At 36.0% G+C, this 21,547-nt stretch overlaps 1 long non-coding RNA gene across 1 annotated transcript; it reads right to left on the bottom strand.

Annotated features, from left to right (window-relative positions):
- Positions 1–10,885: 10,885 nt before the first annotated feature.
- On the bottom strand, positions 10,886–20,348 carry LOC146397838 (uncharacterized). Its single transcript, XR_014822532.1, has 3 exons — positions 20,213–20,348; positions 17,908–17,969; positions 10,886–11,117 (listed from the first exon to the last, which is right to left on the bottom strand). It is a non-coding gene; the product is annotated as an uncharacterized LOC146397838 (long non-coding RNA).
- Positions 20,349–21,547: the final 1,199 nt, after the last annotated feature.

Raw genomic sequence — 21,547 nt, 5'->3', positions numbered from 1 at the left:
AGTGTCTTTATACAATAATTAAATTTAATTTTCACCAACTTCTGATGTGTTTAGCACCACTCTCCTTTGTGTCAAGGCAGAGAAACTATAGCTTATAAAACTAACAACACAGCCTGTGCAGTTAGTAGAGGATGCAAATCCAGATCTCTTTGACTCAAAACTTTGGCACTTTACATCAATGTCAAAATACATCAATCTAGAGATGCTGGAAGCTCTCTGTGCCTTTGAGTCCACAGTCTAGAGACTATTTCTTAGGTTTGGGACTTTGAACAAGCATCTTCCCACATCCATTCTCTTCATTTATCTGACTTATATTCTTAGAGTGTTGTTTGTATGTGCAGATTGATGAATAAAAAGCCACTTTTTTCTTCCAGTAGCTATAGAACAGGACAACAATTTACCATGTTCAATCACCAGGTGGTAACTCTAACGCAGAATAACCTATGAATCAAATTTGGAAAACACTGCTTTTTATCAGGAGCCTTCTTTGATATCTTAACCCTAGCAATGCCATCCCTTTTGTATTTTCATATATCACTCTCTCTGAGTATTATTTATTGCTAATTCCCATCTCACTATTACTGTGATTATCCACTGACTCATCAGCTCCCTTGATCAGGTTTCAATATTCTGTGAGGCAAAGATTTATGCTATTAGTCTTTGATGACCCAGCAGTCAATTCAGTTCTTGGGGTAGAGTAGATGACAAATAATGGATGATAAATAACTAATAAATATTATTTACAAATATCATTGATAAATGGCTGGCTAAATAAAAGAATGAAGGTCTCTACGTTTCTATCAACTCTATCAGTCAGGTTCTTTGTTGTAAACTATAGAATCAACACAATGGTTGAAGAAGAAACATAATTAATTAAAAGTATATTAGATATCATATAGTATCATGATGAGATCTAGAAAAACAGAGCTGAGGCTCATCTAGGAATAAGATGTGGAAAAAACAGTTCTGTGAAAAAACTGTTGATGTTGCTCCTTCAACAACCCAGCACTTAATGCAAAGAACGTCATTGCTCTGCAGCTACAACTGCCCCACAGGGATGGTACTTCTGTGTCAAGAACTTGACCTTTAGCACTGCTGTTCCCTAACAGTTCTACATGGCTTGCTCCAGAAAAAGGATGGCTTATGCAGATCTGTGTTTTCAAATTTCTCCCTTCAACAGAAATCTCATGACTGGGCGAACTTAGGTTGCATGCCCACATCATGGCTGTGTCGAAGGCTGGAATTTTGAATTATTTCTCTTCCATGTTGAATAACGCAGGGACTTGGACCAAAGATAAGAAGGCTAATCAGGAGTTCCCATCATGACTCAGCAGTAACAAACTTGACTAGTATCTTTGAGGTCTTAGGTTGGATCCCTGGCCCTGCTCAGAGGGTTAAGGATCTAGTGTTGCTCTGAGGTATGGTATAGGTAACAGACGCAGCTCAGATCCCATGCGGCTGTGGCATAGGCTGGCAGCTGCAGCTACCATTAGACTCCTAGCCTGGGAACTTCCATTTGCCACAGGTGCAGCCCTAGAAAAAAGCAAAAAAAAAAAAAAAAAAAAAAAAAAAAAGCTAATCAAAAGATGATAGGCTGATGGCATATATCTACTGCATCAGTCAAGTATTTTTTCACATCTATTATGTGTAAGATGTTGCACCAAACTGGAGGTAGATGAGAGGAATCCTCTTTACATTCAAAGGCTCAGGATCCACTCAGTTCCATAATTGCAGAGGCTTTAATGCAGTCTCCATGGTGCTGAATTTTAGAACACCTATATGTTAATGAATTGATGCATTTAGATAATCATAAGAGAAAATAAATCCTTCAAAAGTTTTGGATTAACTTTAGGAAATAAATTTGACTGGCAAGTTGGTATATAAGGGTAAAGCTCTTTCTTGTCTCCTGATAGTATTCATAAAAAGGTGAAAATAAAAACTTGGAAAGACTGATAATAAAATTTTATTGCTAGAATGAACTTATTGATATGGAAATGAAAGTTAGGTGAAAGTTATTTAAAATGAGGACAAGTGGAATACCAGATCTTCTCAAGGACAAGAAAATGCCCAAAACCTAATGCACAGAGCATGCATAACATTCTCTGAGAATTTCTGAATAAAATTTAAAATGCAGTCACAGAAATGATGCATAACTTCTTATGTTATATTTTAGTTCACACACGCACATCAATATGTTATATATTAGATTGATATGTAATACATTCCTAAATATCTCTGCCAATATTCACAAAGGTAAGAAGATTCACTGTCTATTGCTGAGTTCAATATTTTTCTAACTTTTTTTATAGTAAAATACTTATGAAATTTACCATTCTGACCATTTTAAGTATAAGCAGGGGGATTAAGTACATTCATATTGTTATGCAGCTATCACCACTATCCATCTCCAGAACTTTTTTATCCTCCACAATTGAAAACCTCTGCATTAAACACTAATACCCATTCCCTCTTCCCCCCAGTGCCTGGCAACCACCATAGTACTCTCCTTCTTCATGAATTTGAGTACTTTAAATAATCTCATATAAATGGAATCATACAAGTCATTTCCTGACTGGCTTATTCCACTTGGCATAATGTGTTCAAGATTCAGCCCTGTTGTAGCATGTGTCCTGAGTTGAATTCTCCCTAACAGAATCTATTCTTATTTTCCTAGGGCCATGGGTATATTCAAAATAAAAGACATGCTCCATTTTTAACAAAGCTACAAGTCATGCTTGACATATATATGCTTTTTGAATTCTTATTTGCAATCAACTGCCTTGCATCATTCTACTCAAATAACAAACTGTGTATAATAATGTGTATATATTAATTTATTTCATCAAATGATTTAGACATGTGTAGAATAAAAATTATTTTAAATTATATGTAATTAATAACAATAATTAAAATTTTAATCTCATCTTCATTGGTCCCACATTAGTACTAATCAACAAAATCTTTTATTTCTGCTTCTACAATAACATTTTAATTTCATTTTTCCTTTCTAATCTCCTCAGTCATCTCCACAAAGCAGCCACAGCAATCTTTTAAAAATAAATTGGATTATATTACAGCCTCTATGGAGAACAGTAGGGGAATTCCTCAAAAAAATTAAAAATAAATGGGGATACTGCTGTATAGCACTGAAAACTCTACCCAATATTCTGTGATAACCTATGTGGGAAAAGAATCTGAAAGAGAATGGATGTGTGTATATGTGTGACTGAATCACTTTGTTGTAGAGCAGAAATTATCATAAACTTGTATATCAAATATACTTCAGTAAAACTTAAAAAATAACCAAAAAAAACCCCCAAAAAACTAAAAATAGAACTACTGTATGATCCAGCAATTTCACTTCTGGATATTTACTCTAAGAAAATAAGAACATAAATTCAAAAAGTTGTGCACACCAATGTTCACTGCAGCACTATTTCAAATAGCAAAGATATGGTAGTTACCTATGTGGGCACTGATAAGTGAATGGAGAGAGAAGGCATGGTGTATAAATACTATGGAATATTACTCAGCCATAAAAAATATGGGTACTATGCTAAGTGAAATAAATTAGACAAATACAAATACCATACGATCTCACTTATATTTGGAGCGGAAATACTAAACAAACAAAACGGAATGATAACAGACTCACAGATATAGAGAAGAAATTGGTAGTTACCAAAGGGGAGGGTGTAGGGATGAAGGAAATAGTTGAAAGGGATATAGAGGTAGAAACTTCCAGTTATAAAATAAACCACAGGGAGTTAACATCTGTCATAGAGTATATCATCTCTAATATTGCAATAACTCTGTGTGGGGACAGATGGTTACTAGATTTATAGTGGTGATGATTTTAAAATGAATGCAAATATCAAATCACCATGTAGTACACCTAAAAGTAACACACTCCTGTATGTCAACTATTATTCAGTTTTTTTTTAAATTGGATTTGCTTAATCCTCAAATTAAATCTAGTTTTCTGTATTCTCTAGGAATAAAACAGAGCTCCTTACCTTGGTCTGCAAGGCTCTTTATGCCCTAGCTTCTTCTCCCCACCCCATGTTTATCTCTGGGCACTTCCAGGTTCATTCACTTCCCTCTGACAGCCCCTCAGGGCTGTAAGCCCTCACCCATCTCTCAGACATACCTCTTATATTTCTCTGGCATGTTCTTCCCAAGATTCTATCTAAATCCATGCCCCTCTTTCTTCCCTTACACAGCACCTGGTGTTCTTTTTCATGATAACATTCATCGCAATTTCACATTTCATACTTGTGAGTTAGTTCGTTTAAAACTATGTGCCAGGCACCATGTCGGTTTTGTTTACTACTGTATAGCCAGGTCTTAGCATGGCACCCGGAAGGTGACAGGTGCTCTGTGAATATTGGTTAAATGAATGAAGAATGTCATGCTATGGAGTTGAAGAAAAATTTTTTCTCTTACACACATATCTCACAATTGGTGAGGAAAATCTCATGTAGTTACTGAAATTTTGAGTCATCTCAGGCTGCAAACCACTTTAACTTGTTCATCTGAGAAATCAAGATGTGTGCATTTCCCGTTATCCCGGCCTTAACGTTGTTTTCAGTCCTGGGTGAAGATGTCCTAACTGTCCACAAATTTGCTACCATTGGAAATCAGGTTCAGAAGCTTCCATCACTCTCTTTTATGCCATAAAGTTAAACCGTGAGTCAAATAAGTTACCTGGTATTAACTGATAGACAGAAGAAGAAAGGGGATAGTAAAAAGATTCATATCTTAAAAAAAAAAAAAAATCTGATAAAGTCAAATTTGTTTTGGTCAAGAAATGACAAGGATTTTTAAGTAAGAATTTAATTCCAAATATGATTTTTTTTTTTTTAAGGGCCGCTCCCAGAGCATACAGAACTTCCCAGGCTGGGGGTCTAATCTGAGCTGCAGCTCTGGGTCTACACCATAGCCACAGCAACACAGGATCTGACCTGTGTCTTATGACCTTCACCACAGCTCATAAGAAAGGCTGGATCCTTAACCCACTGAGCGAGGCCAAGGATAAAACTCACACCCTCATGGATACTAGTTGGGTTTGTCACCACTGAGCCACAACAGGAACTCCCAAATCTGATTTTTTTTTTTTTTTGTCATTTTAAGACCTCACCCTTGGCATATGGAGATTCCCAGGCTAGGGGTCAAATCTGAGCTGTAGCTGCTGGCCTACACCAGTCACGGCCACAGCAACTCCAGATCTGTGCCACAGCTCACAGCAACGCCATATTCTTAACCCACTGAGTGAGGTCAGGGATTGAACCTTCATCCTCATGGGTACTAGTCAGATTTGTTTCAGCTGAGCCACAACAGGAAATCCTCAAATATGATTCTTAACCATAGTAAAAGTAGACATTAATTCTTTGTGATTTTGCTGTCTCAAATATTAAATGAAATTATAATTTTTGCTGGAGTTATCTCCCTGGATTGTTGAGCATTAAAACAAAAACAGCGTTTTACACACTTGAAAGTGCTTTGCAAATATATTATGATAATATATCTGAGCGGATGTGTTTAAGTGCTGAGTTCCTATGGGATGATAACAATGTAATATACTACATACTTAAATCACAATTGCTTTTTGGCTAACATCTAGGAAACTTAAAGAAAGACTTTAGAGATTGAGATTTTTAAAATAATAGCATTGTCAAATAATGGAAATCTTACAGGTTTGTTAAAGAGGTAAATAGGCCATTTCACCGATTCTGCTGTCGAATTATTTCAGAGATAGTAGCTGAAAGCAATGGCCACATTGTGTTTTACATGCTCTATTTCACAATATAATTCCCAGTTTTCCACTTCTACTGAGAGTTATAAAAGACTGTTTTTCATTAAAATCATGGCATATTTTGATTTTCCACTTCAGTTTTCCAGAGAGAGCATGGCTCTGAGACCAGCTGCACTCCCCTTGAGAAGCACCACTATTAATTGGAACAAAAATGTTTGAAGAGCAAATGTCACTGAATCTCTCAGGATGTCTTAAGCTTCTGCAGCTATGAGAAAACATAAAGCAAGTCATGGCTGCATTATCTGGAAAAGCTAAGGAAACAAGAGGAATCTTAAATTTTGCCAATGTGTTACAAATGGCCTGAGCACTTTGAATTCACCAGTTAACAGCATGGGATACAGATCTTTCATGTGTCAGGCATTTAACCTAGTTATAAGGATACAAAGATGAGCAGGAAATCCCCATCCCTATGGGAAATATGGTCCACAGAGGAAGAACGACAATATCAAGTCAAAGAATAATGTGATGAGTGGCAAAGGAAGAATACAATGTGCTGTTGGGCACAGCAGAGGGAATAAATCTGCATTAAGGAATTAGGACATGGACTAAATAGCTCTTGCTGTGAAAAGAATCACTCCGAAATTTAGTGGCTTAAATCAATAGGATTTATTTAGCTCTCAAATTTGCAAAACAGCTGGCAAGTGGCCTTGCTGTGGTGTCTGGGAGGAGGTGTGCTAATGCTAATGTGTCTATCACATACCTGGGGGCCTCAGTTGAGAAACTGAGTTGACTCAATTCTGTCTGGTCCATGTGGTCCCTCATCCATCAGCCTGTTAGCTCAGACTTGTTTACAGGGCAGTCCCACAAGGGGGCACACGGAGAATCAGAAATGTGAAAGGACTCTTAAAACCTAGACGTGGAGCTGGCATTGCGTCAAGTCCACAAGACCCTATTTGTGAAACTGTTACCCAAAGTAGTATCTGGCTGCTTAAAAGCCAAGACTTGAGAGGCAAGGTTGGTGGAAAGGAAAAATCGCTTTGTTTCAGAGGCCAGCAAGCAGGGGAGAGGGTGGACTCATGTCCAAAGGCTGACTCCTCCTTGACAATAGTGGGCAAGAGTTTTTTAAAGGCAAGTTTCAGGGGGTGCACAGGCAGAGGGTGGGGGCTACATGCCGAAACAGCAGAGTCAGTTCTGACAATGATCTTGAAATTGTCATACAGTGGTCTGATTAGCATCATCTTGACTATCTTAAATATAGTTAATCCTTTTTTCCAGGGTCAGTTTGTTCCCTTTTCTTTGTGTCCACTTCTCAAAATTGTGTCAGCCTATGTCATAGCTACAGTCTGGTCATCACAAAATTAATTTCTTCCACCTGATGGGGGTTTCAGTATCTACAAAACAGCTGAAAGGATATGGCTCAGAGTATCATCTACAACCCTTAAAGAAGAACTGAAAGTCCTTGACCTTTTTAATGAATAAAATATTATGTGGTTGTGTTAGACTGTTTTCCTTTGTTTCTGCATTTTCTCTGATTAAATTTTTCTTTGACTAATTTTTTTTTTTTTTTTTTTTTTTTTTTTTTACAGACAAAAGGTAGATGGAGGACATGGTGGGGAAGAACCATAGGGTCTTGCTCTATTTTAAAAGCATGTTTGAGGTCCAGCTCAGACATGAAGGGGTAGGAAAAAGGACTCTATCTCTTGATGGGAAGAGGTGCACATGTTGCAAATGAGCATGGATACAGGGGAGGAAAATTATAGCCATTTTTGAAAACAATCTGCTATAACAGATAATAAATAACAAGTGATTTTGATCTCTATCTTGAAATTTGTCTATAACTTAGAATATGCCTTAATATTACTAAGGATAGGGACCATCATAAGTTTAATATATTTTATAGATTCTTTCTTTCCTTCATCACACCCACACCATTAAGACTGTACAGATACAGAATCTGAAACTCAGAAAAAAATAAGTTACTTAAGAGAAACTGTACATACAGGAAATTGTGAATAGTAAATTGACACAAGTTGGATGACTGTTCCAAAACTGATACCATTTCAACTTTACTGCACCATCTCTTTACAAACATTATAGAGAATATACCCAAATGTAATATGGTCCATATTGTTCATTCTAAAGCTTCCTTTCCTGCTTCTTTTTTTTTTTTTTAACTTGTACCTCAGCGGCCACCCAAACAACTGCAGTGACAACACTGGATCCTTAACCCACTGGGCCATAAGATAACTCCCCTTTTGAGGGTGTTTATTAATTTTCTTCTTCTTAGGCATTTTTAGTTATTTATCCACTTAGTCATCATTTTATTTGTCCACTTTGCATATTTGTTTATTATATATACATGGCATATGTATTTATTGTACAAGAAAATGTCACCAGCCCTCCTAGACTTTTTTTCCTTCCTGAAGGAAACTATAATTTGTTCCTCATGTGACCCCATATCTCATGTGACTCAGGGGCTCCATCTTTAGCTGCAAAGGTTTATCTTGCTTTCTCTAAGCCAATCAATGCATGATGCTCTGATAATGACTCTGTGGTTCAAGGGAAGTCACATGACTTAAACTGAACGAATCTGGCTGAAGGCATGATATTTGTAATCTTGCCGTTTAGTAGAGCCATACGACATGTAGTTATGATTGCAACAAGCATTCATTTTGTGACAAAGGAGAAACCCAACAAATGATTGCTCCCTTGTAGGATGGGTAGAGGAATGAAAGTAATCTGATCCTTTATGATATCACTAAGTAATTGCTCTCACTTCCATTCAACCTCTCCTCAGAATTTCCAAAAGGAAGACTTTTTTTTAATAAAAATTGTTTAGTCCAGTTTTGTTACTATCTGTTTGTTATTACTTGTAGCCAAAAATCTTCTGACCTAGATCTTGCAAGGTTTATTTTACCATCTCCTATTCTCCACCTCTACCACCACAAAACACTTGTTTTATTTCTATGGTATTCCTTTCCAAAAAATTTGACTCTTCTGATTTAATCTATTACTGACCCAAATTCATTCAGGGTCATTGCTTTTTTATTTACATTATTCAAGGCTTTGATAACCTACTCAATATCTTCCTAGAAATTCAACTTTTTTTTTTTTTTTTTTGTCTTTTTAGGGCCACACTCAGGGCACATGGAGGTTCCCAGGCTAGGGGTCAAATGGGAGCTGTAGCTGCTGGCCTACACAGCTACAACAACTCAGATCTGAGCCACATCTACAACTTATATCACAGCTCATTGCAATGCTGGATCCTTAACCCACTGAGCAAGGCCAGGGATCTACCCGGTGTCCTCAAGAATACTAGTCAGATTCATCACCACTGAGCCAGACAGGAACTCCCAGAAATTCAGCTTCTGATATAGCCTAGAATTGATTTCCCAAGACACAATTCAGAGCTCACTCCTAGTAGTATTAGCATTAGAGGGATGCTAAGTAAGTTAGAAAGAAATATCAGCAAGATTGGATTAGTAAAGTAAATTCAAGCTAATTTGTGAAAGGCCTTGTTTAACATTGTAAGGAATTTTTACCTCTTTCTGAAAGAGATTTTAGCACCATTATTATTAATGTGGATACAAAGAGGAAATATGATCTGACAGTGGAATAAAATTTACAATCACTGGAAAGTCAGAAGAAGAAAAAAAAAACATTGCAGCAGCAGAGAACTGTCAGTTTGCTTCAAAGATATAACTAGAAATGTTGACTGATGGCATCCAGAATGTAGATGATATCCTAGTCTGAGATAAGATGATCAAGAAGTAAAATAAAACAGTGAAAATGGAAATAAGGAAAGAGATAAGTGTTTGTTGTTAGTTTCTTGTAAAATGAAGGAACTTCATAAAACTGAAATAACATATGTATGCTTTAGCTTACTTTATGTATATCAAAAGCTGTTATATCAAATCAAAACTTTCCAAAATATATTCCATTGGATATTTTCAGTCAAATGTAAGATGACAACAAAGCTTAGATTCATGATTTACATCCTATGCAAATTGTTTATCATTACATAAGTTGTCATTCAAATAAAATTTTTACCTGATATGACAAAATAGTTCCATTTACTGCCTCTGACTTTATATATTACACATTTGTTTTCTATAATCAAGGATCAAAACTAACCATCTAGGGAGTTCCCGTCATGGCTCAGTGGAAACGAATCCAACTAGTATCCATGAGGATGCAGATTCCATCTCTGGGTTAAGAATCTGGCACTGCCATGAGGTGGGTGTAAGTCGCAGATGTGACTCGGATCCTGCGTTCCTGAAGCTGTGGCATAGGCTGGAGGCTACAGCTCAGATTCAACCCATAGCCTGGGACCCTCCGTATGTCATGAGTGCTGTCCTAAAAAAAATAAAAATAAAAATAAACCTAACCATCTAATTACATTACATTAACAATGATACAATTTAACATTAACATTATGACTTCTTTAAAAAATCCTGATTAATCTGCCTACCACATATTGCAATATTATAATTAGTCAATTTAAATTTGATGAATAAAAGTGATTCTTATGTAGTGAACCACAGTAGTCAATAAATATTTTTATACACAAAACTTCAGAAATACAAAACTTCAGAAATTTATAGTTTATAAATCAGGAAAAATTTAAACTAATACAAACACCAAAAAATTTATTTTATTGTCACAAAAGCAATATAATTTGTAATAAATTACATTCATAAAACAAGTACAATATTATTAAAATGGGCAGTATAATCATGACAAATTTTAAATTACATATTTAAAATATCCTGGAGACTTATAATTGTTTTCCTTTAATAGTAATTAATATATTAAGTCAAACTGTGTTTCAAAAATAAATACACTGACTTAAAAATAATAGACTACTTCGAATCAAGGATTCCTGTACAAAAATCTGTTTTTCAGTGGATCCAAATGTCACTCTGTTTTATAAACTTGTTTTGAAAAAAAGCTTATCAAGAATTCTCTACTTTAATTAAATTTGCATACATTTTTTAAAGCATATTCAAGCATAATACATCATTTTCAGAATTAAGTCTTACTTTTGGGCAAAGAATAATTAAAAATTAGGAGAATTGATTACAAATAACTTTAAGAAAGTGAAATATATTTCAATAAGAAGGGAGCAAATTAAAGAAACATGACTAACATACATAAGTATTTGAATATATAAGTACATGGAAAGAAGCTTAGGCTCCTTTGGAGAATAGTTGACTACAACAAGAATGCATAGTCAGCTAAGTCAATGATTTATTTAAAAAATGTCTCTTGGAGTTTACTTGTGGCTCAATGGGTTAAGGATCCAGTCTTGTCACTGTTGCAGCTCGGGTCACCTGCTGTGTCGCCTGGGAATGTCCACATGCTACCAACATGGCCAAAAGAAAAAAGAATAAAGAAGAGAAACAAAATGTTTCTTAAACATCTATTATGTTACAGCCCATGATCTCTTTTCTAGTTGGAGAGGCAGATAGACTTTACTCTTCTGCGTAATACATTCTCTGAATAATAATTTTTAAGTGGAATTCCCTTATGGCTCAGAGAGTTAAGGATTTGATGTTGTCACAGCTGTGCTCAGGTTCGATCGCTGGCCCAGGAACTTCTACATGCTGTGGGCACAGCCAAAAAAGAATAAAAGTAATAATTGTTAAAGTGATGTAGCAGTGAATAGGGTCAAATCCAAGGTAGCGCATGTGTAAGAAGATACATGAAGCATTTAAACATAAATTAGGGGTTAACCATAACTGAAACAAATGAAAACAATAAAATGGTTTTGCTAACATAATTAAATAACAGAACGAACCACTGGGCATTCACTTCAAGATGAAGTCTCCTTAACTTCAAATTGACAGAATAATCATTATTCACTAATTGTCAATAAATGCTTTTGAATATATTCACAAATGATTATAGGAATGAATATATAAGTATAATCTGATATTCTGTCCTATATGACCAGGAGAAGGAGGAGCATGTAATTTCTTAAAACAGGACATCAATATATCTGTCTGCTTGTCTGCTTCAGAGCCATGACACTTCCCTAGCTTTTTAAAAGTAAGTGACATAAAACTCCCAAGGAAGGAGTTCCTTGATAGACTAGTGGTTAAGGATCTCGCATTGTCACTGCTTTGGCATGGGTTCTATCTATGGCCCAGAAATCTCTGTATGCCATGGGCATTGCCAAAAAAATTTAAAAGTAAATTCCCCAGGGAAGACAAATATTCAGTATCTGTATCTCTCTATCTATCTATATATGTATTATAGATATATGCATATATCTATATGGGCTTTTGCCAAAAACTACAAAATAAACAAACAAACAAACAAAAAAACCTGCATTCAGGAAGAAGATAGTCATTAAAAAGCAGAAGGATAAAACCAGAAGGCTACTTCACACCTTTTCTTAACACAGCACTGTTACAGGCCTTCATTTTATAAATAGGTAAAAGCCAAGCTACTTTAATCACTTCTTACTCGGCTAAGTCATTTTGGGGTCCACAGGGAAAGAATTATTACTCATAAATACACAAATTTAAAAGGATTGGCCAATAATATATACTTTAAAAATGACTGAAGTAGATACAGTTTAACAACATGAGAAGCACCAGGAAATAAAATCGAATGCATATGGGTTTTCTAAAGATATTTAATATATACATTTATATATACATTTTGCAAAGATGACAGAATAAGTAAGGTCAAATATGCATTTTAAAGTGTATTGAAGGACATGCTTTGAAAACAAGGCAGTTAAATACTGTAAAACTTACATTAATTAAAGAAAAAATCATAAGTGTGTGAAAAGGAGATCCATGGTATTTGTTCAAAAGAACAAACGAGAGTTTAACATTAAGGGAGAAAAACAGACTATCTGCCAGCAGAAATTTACATTGTTAGAATCTGCAACATAAGCGTCTACTGATTGTTGAGGAATTTAAGTATTCCTCATCATTCTTTTCTTTGTGTATACGTAAATCCACACATTTATAGCACATTCTGATTAAGCTATAATAACCCTGGATTTGGACTGAATTACACTGTCTTCCAACACTGCCTATCAGGAGCTTCAACTTGCAGACAGAAGAGCCTGAGATTTCTCAACCTCCATAATGTGTATAAATTCCTTATAATAAATCTCTTCATATATATATAAATATATATATATATATCCTATTGGTTCTGTTTCTGTAAACAACCCTGAGTAATTCAGAGGTTGATCATTAGACCACCTTCATTGATTCTGGTTATTCCATCTAGTTCATCTAACAGAAGACTACAGCTCCTACATTAATATTTTAATTTTTTCCCTTTAACCCTAAACATTTTCACTTAAAGGTCTTAAAATTGTCTTTTTAGGTTTTAATTAATTAGATATATTTACATAATTTTAGTTTTTCTGTTTTTTGGGGTTTTGGTGGTTTTGCGTTTTTTTGTTTTTTTTTTTCTTTTGCTTTTTAGGGCCACACTTGTGGCATATGGAAGTTCCCAGCCTAGGGGTTGAATCGGAGCTGCAGCTGCCATTCTCAGCCACAGCCACAGCAACGTGGGATCCGAGACATGTCTGCGACTTACACCACAGCTCACAGCATTGCCGGATCCTTAACCCACTGAGCAAGGCCAGGGATGGAACCCGAGTCCTCATGGATTCTAATTGGGTTCATTATCTCTGAGCTACAACAGGAACTCTTAGGTTTTAATTAGATATATTTCACATGATATACTATAGTCACAGAGTTGTACAATCATCACAACAATTTAAGCTTTTTTTTCCTCTTTCTCTGTGTCTGCAGCATGTGGAAATTCCAAGGCCAGGAATCAGTGCCTTGTAATTGTAGTGACCAGATTCACAGTAGTGATGATGCTAGTTCCTTAACCCAATGGACCACCAGGGAACTCCAATAATCAAATTTTAGAATATAGTTATCACTACAGCATGAAACATCATACTCATTAGCGGTGGTTCCCTGTTTTCCCTCTGTTCCCTGAAAATACTTAGCCCTAGGAAATCACCAGTCTACCTCCTATCTCTATAAACTCGCCTACTCCGAACATTTCAAGTAAGTCAAATCATACAATAAGTGGTCTTCTGTGACTAGATTCTTTTACTAATGTTTTAGGGTTCATTCTTGTTGTAGCCTCTATCTGTACTTTCTTTTTATTGATAAATAATACCTTTGTATGTCTAGACCAGATTTAGTTTATCCATTTACAAACTGATGCAAATCTGGGTTGTTTCCACTTTTGGGCCATTATGAATTCATGTACAGGTTTTGTGTGGTTTTTGTGTAACTCTATTTAACCATTTGAAGAACTGCCAAAATGTTTTCTAAAACCCTTTGATTCTCAAAGATTTTTTTACATTCACACAAGGAATGAATGAGGCTAACAATTTCTCCACATACTCACCAATACTTGTTATTATCTGTCTTTGATTATAAACATCTTAGCATACATAAAATATAAAATACCATCTCAAAGAGGTTTTGATTTACATTTCCCTGTTGATTAATAATATTGAATGGTTTCTTATATGCTTATTGACTATTTGTATGCTTTCTTTGGGGAAAATTCTATTAAAATATTTTGTCAATTTTTAATTGGTTTATATTCCTACTATTGAGTTGTATACGTTCTTTATATTCTGGATACAAATTCCTTCTCAAATATATGAATTTTAAAGAATTTCTCCTCTTTTGTGGGTTGCTTTTTCAATTCTTTGACAGATTCATTTGAAGCACAAAATTTTATAACTGCAATGAAGAATAGTTTATCTTTTTTTTTCTTTTGTCACTTTGTGCTTTTGGTATCATAGCTAAGAAACAATTGCTTAACTCAAGGTCAAGGATATTTACTCCTAAGTTTTTTCCTAAGATATCTGTAATTTTAACTTCTTACATTTAATTCTGAAACATATTTTAGGTGTAAAAAATAAATTTTCAATATCTTTATTTTCTGTGTATATATCCAGTTGTCACAACATTTTTTTTTTTTTTTCTTTTTAGGGCCGAACCCATGGCATATGGAAGTTCCTAGGCTAGGGCTGGAAACAGAGCTGTGGTTGCCAGCCTACACTACAGCCACAGCAATGCAGGATCCCAGCCCTGTATGCGAATTACACCACAGCTCACAGCAATGCCAAACCCTTAACCCATTGAGCGAGGCCAGGGATCTAATCTGCATCCTCATGGATACTAGTTGGGTTCATTACTGCTGTGCTAGTATGGGAATTCCTCAATATTATATTTTGAAAAGACTATTAGTACCTACCACAAGACATGTTTCTACAATATTTTCTTAGCCTCTTTGCTGAAAACTCCATCTTGTCCTGCTTTACTCTACCCCATCTTCCTGCTTGGAAAACAGTCGCAGTGCTGGTGAATGACTTAAGCTTAGGCACAAAGACCTAAAGGCATAGGGTCAGCTGAATGAGGACATAATGCGTTGGTCTAGGCACGCCAGACCTGTGCAGATTGGCCACGCCAGACCTGTTCAGATTGGCCCTCCATTTACACAGCATGATATGTCCTCTTAAGAATAAGAGAAAGAGGAGCCTCATGGCCCCAAGGGGTTGATGAGGGGTCATTAGCAGGATATGCATTAGCAAGAAGAACTGAGGTGCAAACCTAGGTTGCTGCAGAAAGTCTGCAGAAGCACAATGGTGATTCTCTAGATGCTATGTATAGACAGTTGAGCCAAACTTCCTCAAATGCTAATGATTGTTAAATGCCTAAAAGCAAGAATAAAAGCTTAATCAGCAACCAGCTATGTGACTCTTAAAATAACTTAAAAAAACCTATATCCTGCACCTACACCCCCCTTCTCACTTGAGGGACGTAATCCTAAAGAGCACAATAAAAACAGTGTGGTTTCTTGAGGCAGTGCTCTTGGTCCCTGAGACCTTGAGTCCCCCGGTTCCCGACTTTACTTAAGATAAATGTCTCTGTGTCTTGTTTTAGGTTAACTTTTTTCCTTAAGTTTCACAGCACCCGTTCTTCAGCCCTATCCTGCTGAGCTGGTCCCAGCAATCACCCTGTTGAAGGACTTGGCACCCTTGTCAACAATCAAATGACCAGGAATATAAGGGCTCATTTCTGTACAATTCTATTTCATTGATGTACATCTTTACTCCATACTAGTACCACACTCTCTTGAATATTGAGGCTTTGTAGTAAGTTCTAAAATCTAGATGCTAGACTCTAAGATCAAGATGTCAGCAGCTTTTGGTCCTTTCGAAATCTTCCTCATTTGCTGGTGGATGGCCATCTTCTCCCTGTGGCTTCACATGGTCTTCTCTCGATGTCTGTTTGTGGTCACATTTTTTCATCTCATAAAAACTCCATTCATGTTGATTCAGTGTCCACCCTAATGATTTCATTTTAACTAAATTACCTCTTTAAAGACCCTCTCTCTAAATACAGTCACATTCTGAGATACTGAGGCTAAGACTCCAGCATATGAATTTAGGGGGGGATGTAATTTATTCCATAACACTTATATAACCATTTGAATTTTAGGATTTTTAGGATCAATCTGTCTCAAAATAAAAGGACACCTGGGATTTTGATATGGATTGTGTCGAATCTGTACATAAATCTCGGAATATTGACATCTTAATATTGTTTTATGATCCAAAGCACAGGATATATTGTCATTTATTTAGATCGACCTATAATTTCTTTTAACAATGATTTATAGGAGTTCCCATAGTGGCTCAATGGTTAATGAATCCTACTAGGAACTATGAGGTTGCAGGTTTGATCCCTGGCCTCACTCAGGGGGTTAAGGATTTGGCATTGCCATGAGCTGTGGTGTAATTCGCATATGGGGGCTTGGATCCCGAATTGCTATGGCTGTGGTGTAGGCTGGTGGCTACAGCTCTGATTAAACCCCTAGCCTGGGATCCTCTATCCACCACAGGTGCAGCCCTAGAAAAGACAAAAATAAAAATAAAGTAATGATTTATAGTTTCCAGCACACAAGTCTTCAGTTTGTTTTGTTAAATATAAGTATTTTATTCTTTTTCATGCTATTTAACATGATGCTGTTGTCTTTCTTTGTAAATATTTTATTGCTGGTCTATATAAATAAAATTAATTTTGTATATTAATCTTGTATTCTGTAACCTCACAGAGATTATTTATGTTCTCATTTGTGTGCATGCATGTATGTGTGTGTGTGTTTACAAGTGTTTATTGTTTAGAATGTATAAGGTCATGTCACATACAAGTAGAAATAGTTTTAATTTTTTCTTTTCAATTCGAACGTCTTTTATTTCACTACCTTGCCTAATTTCATTGAAGAATAGTACAATGTTGAATAAAAGTGGTGAGAGCAGATGTCTTTGACTTGTTCCTGATCTTTGGAGGAAACTAGTCTGTCTTGGAACTTTCACCCTAAGTGTGAGCTTTGTCAGGGTGATTGGAGCCAGACATTTGTGGCCTGCCCTATTTTTTGTGGGCTTTGTGGAGGAAGTGAACCCTGGTCCTCTTAATTGAGTTTGCTGTCATAGATCTTCTGGAACAGAGCTTCTTAGTATAAGAGTTGCTGCTATACTGTCTCTTCCAGGGTAACACTGTAGCCCTAAGCCTAGGAGCTACGTAGATAAAGAATCCTCATCTTCTTGGCTACAGAAGCATGGTCCAGAACTTCCATCACACTAAGCTTTGGGTGGACGGGTCACATTGCGGTCAAGCACCACACACACACTGTCTGTTTTTACTATGACATGATAGATTTTCTTTCCTTTTTAAATTTTTATTTTTTTTGGGGGGGGGGGGCTGCAGCTTGCAGCAGCTTGATGTGGGATCTCAGTTCCCAGAACAGGGATCGAACCTGGGATGCAGCAGTGAAAGTGTGATTCCTAATCACTAGACCCCCAGGAAACCCTCCAGGAAGATTTTCTTGATGAACTGTTTCTTCATTTGATGTATATTCTAAGTGACATTTCTAGAGACTTCAAAGTGTTGTTTATTTTTTAAAATAATTTTTATTTTTTCCATCATATCTGGTATAAAGTGTTTTGTCAATTTTATACTGTACATCAAGCTGACCTAGTCACCCATACATACATAAATTCTTTTTCTCACATTATCATGCTCCATCATAAATGACTAGATATAGTTCCCAAGATATTACACTGTTAAATGACTGTTTACCTTAGAGAATGTCAACTAAGCTCCCGATAGGGCTATTCTGCCATTCTGGAACTTCTGGCCCCCTAAAAAAATACAAATGTAATGTCTTTGAACATGATAAAATTTCACTCTTGTTCTATAATTATAGGATCATAAATTATTTATTTATTTATTTATTTGCTTTTTAGGGCAGCACCTACAGCATATGTAAGTTGCCAGACTAGGGTCAAATCAGAGCTGCAGATGCTAAGCTACACCACAGCCACAGCAATGTAGTACACGAGACACATCTGAGACCCACACCATAGCTCATTTCAGCACCAGATCCTTAACCATCGAAGCAAGGGCAGGGATTGAACCCACATCCTCAGGGTTACTGGTCGGGTTCATTACTGCTGCGCCCAACAGGAACTCCAGGATCATAATATTTTTTAAAGATACTTAAAATTATGTCCTTTAGATTTCAGGATATTGGAGTTCACATTGTGGCTTAGTGGTTAAGAAATCTGACTAACATCCACAAGGATGCAATTTTGATCCCTGGCCTTGCTCACTGGGTTAAGGATCTGGCATCGCCATGAGCTGTGGTGTAGGTCACAAATACGGTTCAGATCTGTGTTGCTGTGGCTGTGGTATAGGCCAGCAGCTACAGCTCAGATTTGACCCCTAGGCTGGGAAACTCCATATGCCATGGGTGCGGCCCTAAAAATCAAAAAAAAAAAAGAAGAAGAAGAAAAAGAAAGAAAAGACTTTCAGATAGCTTGACTGTTTTTATGGTCCAATAAATTTGTTCCAAATCAGTAGATATGAACAATGCTTTCTTTTTTATTTACATTTACTAAGTTTTGTGATCATTTTTGTATAATAAACTAGTCAGTGATTTAAAAAATAACTGATGAGAAAGACTCAACTGGATTCATTCCATTATCTTCATGAACATGTTGGCTAACAGTTTTATGTGTGTTTCCTTATGAAATCACAATTTTTTTTCATTGTCACTGTAACTTAGACAAATTCAGTCAATATTCTTTTCATCTAAAATTTTCCAATGTGGTGCAGTGGAAACGAATCCGACTAAGAACCATGAGGTTGCAAGTTCAATCCGTGTCCTGGCTCAATGGATTAAGGATTCGGTATTGCCCTGAGCTTTGGTGCAGGTCACAGATGAGGCTCAGATCTGGTGTTGCTATGGCTGTGGTGTAGGCCAGTAGCTGTAGCTCTGATTTGATCCCTAGCCTGGGAACCTCCATACGCTGCACGTGTGGCCCTAAAAGGCAAATAAATAAATAAATAATATATAAAATAAAATGAAATAGTCTCCACTTAGCCAATATGACCATTTGTTGGCATAGTGTCTGGGTGTTTGATAGGAACCAATTAAATTTGAAAGTTATTTTGCTCTCTGACATATAAATGCATTTTAAGCTTACTTTGGACCTTTAAACTCCAAACATGATGAATTCATTTCTGCAAGGGACCATGATTCCATTTAGCAGAAAAACAATATTGAAGAATAAGAATCTGGTATGTTTGGATGAATCTGTGGTTAAAATTGCTCCTGGAACTTTTCAAGGGGTATACCTAGAAAAATATTATTTTTAATTTAATTTTAACTTGTAATGTAAAATTGACATTTATAATAAAAGTAAAAGGACATTATTCTGCTTAAATTCTTGAGTCTTTAGTTATACTTCTCCTCAAAGTCAATTTTAAAATAAATTCATTTGAATGATTAAAAAAAATGAAAAAAAAAATCCAGGGATTTCCCCACATCTCAGCAGCTGGTAGATAAAGCACATCTACTGTAATAAAAAAATAAATAAATAAAATAAAATAGACGTGGGAAAGCAAGAGGTAACTTTTGCTGTGGATCTGCTTATTAAGAAAAATCATCTTTTCATATTGTAGAGGTTCACTATCCAATATTAATTATTCCAGTGAAAGTCATAGAAATAAAGGCTGAAAAGGATTTTCAACAGTTTCAGATTAACAAAAGAGCCTAGCACAGATTATTAAATAAATCTAATACAGTTCTTCAAGAATTCTTAAAGTAAATTACTAGACCACTGTACTTTTCTTCATGATGAGTATACAATCATCGCCAATCTTTTTTGTGTGATTGAAGTCTTTCCTGAGAAAATATGACTAAAGAAGTTTACAAATATTAAAAAGAAAAACTTGTGCAAAAGCAGAAGCATTGATAAAGTATTTGACAGAGATGTTTATCAATTGTAAGCATCTATCACTAGCATTTCACAGTTTAAATCAAGATAATTTATTTGGGAAAAGAACACTTTAAAAATCAAATTAAATTGTGGTAATTTACCTTGAACATCCATGTAAAACTAAAATGAAGATCTGTAGTAGCAGAGGAAATGATTATTAAAGTGATTGCTCTTTCTTCTTGTTGTATTTTGTGATAAGAATTTGCCTCAATTGTTGTCTGATAGAGGCTGCACCAGATGTGCTCCTGGAGGTTCTTAAAGCATATGAGGTTCCTGGGGGTTAATACCTGCTTCCATGGAAACTACCCTGGCGTGCCCCAGTTTTAAATGACTTCCTGCAGGCTGACACCTGGAGGCACCTGCTCAAAGAAACACCTTTCTTAGGGCTGGAGCAATATGCAAAATGAGAGAAAAGTTTTATGTTTACCATCCTCTGCACTAAATATACCAGTTAACATTTTCAATTTTTAGAAAATGATTTCTTCAGAATATACTTCATTATGATTAATTTAAACGTTCACTTTAAGTGCTTAGCAGCCCTGGTAGTTTAACAACATTTCTTCGGACATGTAAGAGATGTGCGCTGCACACTGATAAAAGAATCACCAATGGGTCATTTGTTCACTAATTACTTTGTTTGGTAAGTGTTGATTTGATGTGCTTACAGGATAAGAAGTAATTAAGACACAGAAGCTGACCCCAAGAATCAGGCAATCCACTTGGAAAACAGACCTACAAAAAGGAATCTTCTGAGACAATCTGGGAAGTTCAATGAGTGCTAAGTATACAGGGTAATTTGCAGATGTGAGTACTTAGAAAGTATCTGTTATCAAGCATGGGAGAAGCACTAGTCAGGGAGACCTTTTAAGAGCAGGTCAGCAGTGAAAGGAAATGTTACAGAACAAACTAATGATGGAGAAGAGAGAGAAAACATTTTGGATATATGGAGGATATAGCAAATTATCTGAAAGAGTAGATACAAAAACTGCAATGGAGGGAGTTTAAAAGGTGCCTGAAGATACAGATAAAGTGGAGGGTTACATAGTCCTTCTATTATGGCTTTTAGCCCATATTTTCAAGGTGAAGGGGAGCCATTGGACGCTTTACAGAAGAAAAGGAACAGTCAGATTTGATTTTTAAATAGGTCTCTCTGGTGGCCATGTCGCAAATCGCTGTGAGACACGGAAATAGGGGATAGGAGAGGGTGCTACTGTAGGGTTCCAGACCAGCAACCACAAAAGCCTAAAATATCATAATGAATAGAGGGACAGAGAGGAGAAAAGATTAAATATCTACATGACAAATAATCAAAAGGACTTGTTAAAGGTTTTTATAGTGAGTAAGAAGTATCTACTAAAACCAATGCGTTCTAGGAGGTCACTGGCGATTCTAACAAACTGACCCAGTACTGGATATGATGAGTTTGAGATGCCTGG

Source organism: Sus scrofa, chromosome 13 (assembly GCF_054392235.1).
Source record: "Sus scrofa isolate SSC_HxYL_T2T_F1_AM1 chromosome 13, Sscrofa_HxYL_maternal_Yorkshire_Landrace_v2.0, whole genome shotgun sequence".
In the NCBI taxonomy this organism is placed as follows: domain Eukaryota; kingdom Metazoa; phylum Chordata; class Mammalia; order Artiodactyla; family Suidae; genus Sus; species Sus scrofa.
This window is presented reverse-complemented; position numbering and strand designations above follow the sequence as displayed.